Source organism: Lemur catta, unplaced genomic scaffold (assembly GCF_020740605.2).
Source record: "Lemur catta isolate mLemCat1 unplaced genomic scaffold, mLemCat1.pri scaffold_53_ctg1, whole genome shotgun sequence".
Classification (NCBI taxonomy): domain Eukaryota; kingdom Metazoa; phylum Chordata; class Mammalia; order Primates; family Lemuridae; genus Lemur; species Lemur catta.
The window spans coordinates 1584436-1590731 of record NW_025423858.1 but is presented as its reverse complement, the minus strand read 5'-3'; the positions used below and the strand labels follow the sequence as shown (position 1 = coordinate 1590731).

General features: G+C 53.8%; 1 long non-coding RNA gene across 2 annotated transcripts; it reads right to left on the bottom strand.

Annotated features, from left to right (window-relative positions):
* Positions 1 to 231: 231 nt before the first annotated feature.
* On the bottom strand, positions 232 to 6043 carry LOC123629839. 2 transcript variants are annotated; one of them, XR_006732312.1, is made up of 3 exons: positions 5603 to 6043; positions 922 to 1081; positions 232 to 452 (listed from the first exon to the last, which is right to left on the bottom strand). It is a non-coding gene; the product is annotated as an uncharacterized LOC123629839 (long non-coding RNA). The 2 variants fall into 2 exon arrangements; XR_006732311.1 differs by having other exon boundaries at positions 922 to 1052.
* Positions 6044 to 6296: the final 253 nt, after the last annotated feature.

Genomic DNA, 6296 nt, shown 5'->3' with positions numbered 1-6296 from the left:
ACCGCGTGAAAACATTCTGTCAAGGCAGACCACACATATGACAGTGGTCCCCAAGGTCAAAACGGAGATGAATGATTTCTGTGGCCTAGTGACGCAGTGGCGGTGGAGCGTGACACATTAGTCCAACACTGCCAGGGCTATGAAAGCAAAGCGCATGCAATACGCTCGGTGTGCGACACTTGATAAAAATAAACAACTAGGTTACTGGTTTGTATATTTATTAACCTTTTATTTTTTTTTTAGAGTATGCTCATTTTGCTTACATAAAAAAAGTAAATGTAACACAGCCCCGGGCAGGTCCTCCAGGAAGCATCCAGAAGGCATTGCTGTCACAGGGCGGCAGCCCCAGGCCTGCTGTCGGCCCTGAAGACCTTCCGGAGGGACGAGGTGTGGAGCGGACGGCAGTGATATCGATGATCCTGACCCTGTGTAGGCCTACTGTGTGTTTGTGTCTTAGTTTTTAAACAAAAAGTTTAAAAAGTAAAAAAAAAAAGTTAAAAATAAAAAAGCTTATAGCATAAGGATGTAAAGAAAGAAACTTTTTGTATAGCTGTACAACGTGTGTTTTAAACTAAGTACTATTACAAAACAGTCAAAAGTTAAAAAAATTAAAACAAAATAAAAATGTTACAGTAAGCTAATGTTAATATATTATTGAAAAAATAAATTTTTTTTTATAAATTTAGTGTAGCCTAAGTGTGCAGTGTTTCCATAAAGTCTACAGACTTTATAAACACTAGGAACGTCCTAGGCCTCCCCTTCACCCAACACTCACTCACTGGCTCAACCAGAGCGATTTCTAGTCTCGGGAGCTCCATTCATGGTCAGTGCCCTACACAAGTGTCCATTTTTCATCTTTAGTGCTGTATTTTCACCATATCTTTTCTAAGTTTAGATATGTTTAGATGCACAAATACTTACCATTGTGTTACAGTTGCCTACAGTGTTCAGTACAGTCACATGCTGTGCAGCTCTGCAGCCCGGGAGCAATCAGCTGTCCATGTAGCCTAGGTTTGGAGTAGGCTGCACCATCTGGGTTTGTGTAAGTAACTCTGTAATGTTTGCACAGCAATGAAATCACCTAAAAAAAAGCACTTCTCAGAACATAACCCCATCATTGCCCGATGCCTGACTGTGTCAAGCTGTACATGGAGTGGTTCGTGTTGTACACTGTGTGGTGCATTGTCCCTCACACTGCATATTGTAAGTTGTATAATGAGCGCATTGATTCGGATGTACTTGATCTGCTCAAATGCACTGATGTTATATAATAATCATACTATATTGATTTTGTTATCACCGTCACCATTAAAAAGTAGCTGAGGAAGAACCACCCCCCAAGCCATCCTGCCTGCTAAAACCATCTGTCCACCTTTGTCTTGGTGGACAGGGGTCTTGCGTGAGTTCCTGTTAGGGATGAGGGCCCATCTGCCCTGAGATCAGGATCAGGTGGGTTCTGAATGTGTCCTGAGGCTGTCCCAACCCTGGGAAAGGGGGCATTGCTCGCTCTGCAGGGGGTAGCCAGGCAAGGCAGCCTCCAAGGCCAGGGGAGCAAGCCACTCCTTCTCTGGGGGCTGCGGGGGAGAAGTAGGCGGTGCATCTGGAGAAGGCGACAGCAGGCACCCCCCGGGGTGACCCAGCTCTCCCCTAGCCCTGCCTGCTCTCCCTCTGGACTCCCTGTCTCAGGGATGGCTTCTCTCCCCTGCCCCCACCAGGCCATGGCTCCCTTGTCCTCACGGAGCACTCAATGTCTCCATGCCACTCATCTAGCACTGTTCATACTAACTATCCTCATTGACTGGATTGTCGGGTGCTTTAGGGCAGGGCAGTGAGGTTTGCACCTGTCTCTGTTCGAGTATGCGGCCCCAGCAGGAGGCAGCTCCTCACAGGCCCTCCTGTTTCAGTAAATTGGTAAATTAAAAACCGTGCACAAGGTGTGTTGTGCCAGTGGCTCCAAGCAAGGCAACAAACAGCAATGACATATGCCCATTATAGGCAAGACAGAGAGCACCAAGGAAGGGCACAGTGAAGGCTTGCCTTTCCCAGGTCAGGTGCTGTGGGAAGACAGCCGGTGCGAGGACCCAGCGGGGGTAGTTGGCGCTCACGAGACACGCTTGCTGTCCTCCAGGCAACGCATAACACAGGCGCTCACGAGACACGCTTGCTGTCCTCCAGGCAACGCATAACACAGGCAATGGCGTAGTTACTTCCTTTCTGATTTCCTTAAGCTGTTTTTGTTTTATTCCCAAACATGACATCTCTTGTCTCCCTTTCTCATGGAGTTAGTTAAAAACAACAACAGCAGCAATAGATAGTAAAGAGAATACTAAAGAGGTAGGTGTTTGCCCCAGGCTATGAAAATTAAGTTGGGAAGAAAGAGTAGTACTGTTAGTATCAGTAGTTGTCAGGGAGAGCTATCACTAGAACAGCTCTCACAAAATCTCCACTTCTCAAAACAGCCCTGCAGTGTAGACATTATCCCCATTTTAAAGGGGAGGAAGTGCCAGCTCAGAGAAACTACCCTCACAGGCTGGGAGACGTCCACACTGATCAAGGGGTGGGGGCTTAGCACACCCCCACGTGCCTACAAGCACACACTAGCTGACGTGGACTCTGGAAATGTAATTCAGTTTAAGGTTAGCATATGCAAAAAATTATCAAGATAGCAAAATGCTACCAGTGCTGCAAAAAAAAAAAAAAAAAATACATTGGATGTAATACATGTTCAATCCGAATCAAAGCCACTTTTTCTTCATCTGCTGTTTTACAGGATCGGATTTAGCCAGGACTTCACCTTGGAGTGACCTGCTCCACTCATGAAGCAGAGCTGCGCTGCGGAGGCAGGGGGTGGGGAGTGGAGGGCCTGTCTCCTGTGTCAACGCACCTGCCACTCCAGGCCCTGAGGACAGGTGAGCCCAGCCTCTGTAAGATCTCACTGGCCTCCAGGATTTAAGAGCACCAAGGAGGGGCCAGGGGACCAGGGGGACTTTGGAAGTCTCAAGACAAAGAGACGCTCACAGCTCCGGCCAGGTGAGAGTGGAACCAGGCTCCCCTGCTGGGTTCAGGCCCCTCGTGCTCTGCTGAGGCGTGGGAGCACAGGTGACTCTGAGGCTGAGTGGAGAGGAGTGAAAGAAGGAAATGTGGCCCCCACGGATCCTGCCAGGGGGTGGGAGAGGCTTCTGTGCACAAGCCTAGGAAAGAAAGAATATGGGAAACAGGTTCCAACATGTGCTCTGATGGGGACTCAGCACTCAGCGTATGGTGCCACCAACATCTATTTGTCATCTACCACGTGCCAGGGCCTGCGCCAGCTGCTGGGAGCACAATGGTGTATAAGTTGGTCCCTGCTCTCCAATCAGAGAGACAGATACACGACTAAACATGATTTGCTATCTGCTAAGATAGCGCCACGCAGAAGGGGGTACAGGTGACCAGAAGAGGAATTCTTAGCCCAATCCAGAGGATTCTTAGAGGAAACGACTCATGAAGTGAATCTCAAAAGACTGGCAAAGGCCGACCGAGCAGAGACAGTGGACAGAGCACCCCAGGCGTGGGGCCGGGGTCTGAGCAAAGGCCCGGGCAGCACATGGGGAGAGGCGTCTCGGGCCGCTTGGGCTGCCACAGCAAAGAACCGCAGACTGGACGAGTCGCCCGCAGAGACACGTTGTCTCCCAGTCCTGGAGGCCGGCAGTCTGGGATCCAGGTGCCTGCAGGTTGGTCTCATCTGAGGCCTCTCTCTTTGGCTTACAGCTGTCATCCCTCTGTGTGTGTCTGTGTCCTCAGCGCCTCTTATAGGGACACCAGGCACACCGGATTAGGGCCCATCACCAAGGCCTCATTTTGACTTCATCACCTCCTCAAAGACCCTGTCTCCAAATACAGATCACATCCCGAGGTACTGAGAGTTAGGGCTACAACACACAAATTTTGGGGAGGGGGACACAATTTAGCCCACGACAGTGGGGAAGTACAGGCGGCCGGTGCCCCCAGGGGAGCTCAGGTCAGCAGCTCAAGGGACATGCAGAGAGCTCTGACTTTGCTCTGCGGATGGCAGGGCTTTGAGGGTCACAGAGCCGCAAACTCAGCTCTTGCACTGGGCAGCTGTTGAACTTGGGCGTGCTGCTTCACCTCGGAGCCATAGCTCTCCCGTTTGTAAAACTGGAGTAAAACTGTCTACCTCATTGGGTTTGCCGTAAAAATTAAAAGGAAATGTTTCTAAAGCCATCGCACAGCGTGTGACAAGCGATGGGCATGCTGGGTGGCAAATGTGAGGAGAGTGCAGGTTAACAGGCCCAGCATCCAGGGGGCTGTGCAGACGTGACAGCCACTCCCCAGGCGGAAGAGCGGACCTGCCCGGCCCGAGCCAGGGTCCTTGTGTGCGGCGGCTCCGCCTGGGCGGCCCGCGTGGCCGCTCCAGAGCCGCCCTGTGACAGCGCAGACCCGGGACCCGCCGGGCGTGACTCGGCCCGCGCCTGCGGGGAAGCGGCTTCCGGACGTGAAGGGCGGAAGCACGGAGGGAGGCGTGTGGCTCTCACTGTCACTGCTTGTCGCTCGAGTCAGGGAAGAAGGAGGACTCCCCAGGGGCGGAGCGGGTCGCCCTCGCTGTGCCGCCGTCTCCGCAACACCCGCAGTCCAGCGGGGCGAGAACCGAGAGTCCCCGCGACAGTCAGCCGTCCGCTGTCGCCGGGCGGCGGCTCCCCGGGACCCGGCCGTGTGGAGAGTGTGCCACACGCCGCCTGATTATTTGGGGGATTGAGGGATTGTGCGGGACCAAGCTTGTCTCCTTCCAGAAATTTAATGAGAAAAATATTACAATTAGTCAAGCCTGCAGGGCCACCAGCTGACCCGGCGCCTGGGGGTCTTTAATTAAGCTACAGCGATGAGACCCCCCCCACCAGGTGTCCCCCACAGAGTCGTGACCAGATGAGTTCATTCGCCTTGAGTCTTTAACCTGAGAGGGCCATTAGCTCTCCAGGAAACGATCTGAATGTGAACCGGTCGCCTTTTACTGGGAAAAGGGACGCTCCGTCCCGTTGCCACCCAGCTCGGGCGGGACAGCGGTCGTGAGTCCAGTGGCCGTTTCTCCAGGGTGGGCGGCACAGTGGGGGGAGTTCACAGGCAGCGTCAGTCCTTTCTTCTCTTCTCAAAAAATTCGGGGTCTCCCAGCCACGCCCCCACAGGGCTCCCCATGCGCGCGCGCGCACTCTGACCTTCTAGAGCTCACCTTCCCGGGGGAGGGGTCATGGGGCCTGTCGCTGCGATCACAGCCTCCCTGAGAAGTGGCGCCAGCCTAGCACCGGGGCCTCTGAAAGCAAAGGGCCTGCGGAGCCGCTCCCTGCCGTTCGCCCTCGCGGCTCACAAGGACGACGGTCGCTAAAACGCGGATTCATAGTAGACGCGGGACTGGGCAGATTGACTGTGCGGGACCAGACGCCTGTGCCGCCGGTGTTGGCTGCAAACCACAGACGGATGCACACTTTTCATGTCACGCCCAGCGTGGTGCTGGCTTAGCGATGCTTCATAAGCATGAGTCCGGGAGCTTTTGTGTGGAAGGAACAAAATGGCCTTTTTTGAAAAATGAAATTCTGCACCTCAGACTTACCAAATCTAGACTGTCCACCCCTCCCTCAGCTTGTCCTCGGTCGGGCATTTACTGCTTCCTGTTCCTGGCTCTGAAGAGGCCTTGCTGTGCCCGTCCGGAGTCCGGGCGGGCGGTGCTGAGGAGGGGCAGCCTCACGCCATCCAGTGTGGCCAAGAGCCCTCAGAGACAGGGCGCCGCTGTCGCCAGGCGGTGACGCAGCAAGGGAGGCTGCCCGGGGGAGCAGCCCTGGCTGCGCAGCCACACGGGCTGCTGAAGACTGGATCCACTCCGACTTCCTCACTCAAGCAGAACTGAAATATTTCCACAACATGCTCATGCTCCAAGGCCAAAACTGTGCCAGGCCCTGTGGAAATATAAAGATGAATCTAGTTTCTGATCTTCAGCCGAGAGACAGAGACACCAGATGCGGGCGAGGACACAGAAGCAGCCGCAGCTGCCTGTGCTGGCCTTGCGGAAGGAGCCCGGGAAAGGGGAGCACAGGGAGCTCTGTCCCGGGCAGGAGGCGGAAGCTTTGTCTGGAAGAGGCCAGGCAGTAGCTGTGTTCGGCTGTGCAGGCCACACGGTCTTTGTCCCAACTCAACTCTAACGCTGCACAGTCGGAAGGCATCGGGGGATCACGGCTGTGTTCTGATGAAACTTTATTTATACAAACGGGCGGGGGGCTGTAGGTTATAGGCTGCTGAGCCCCACACTG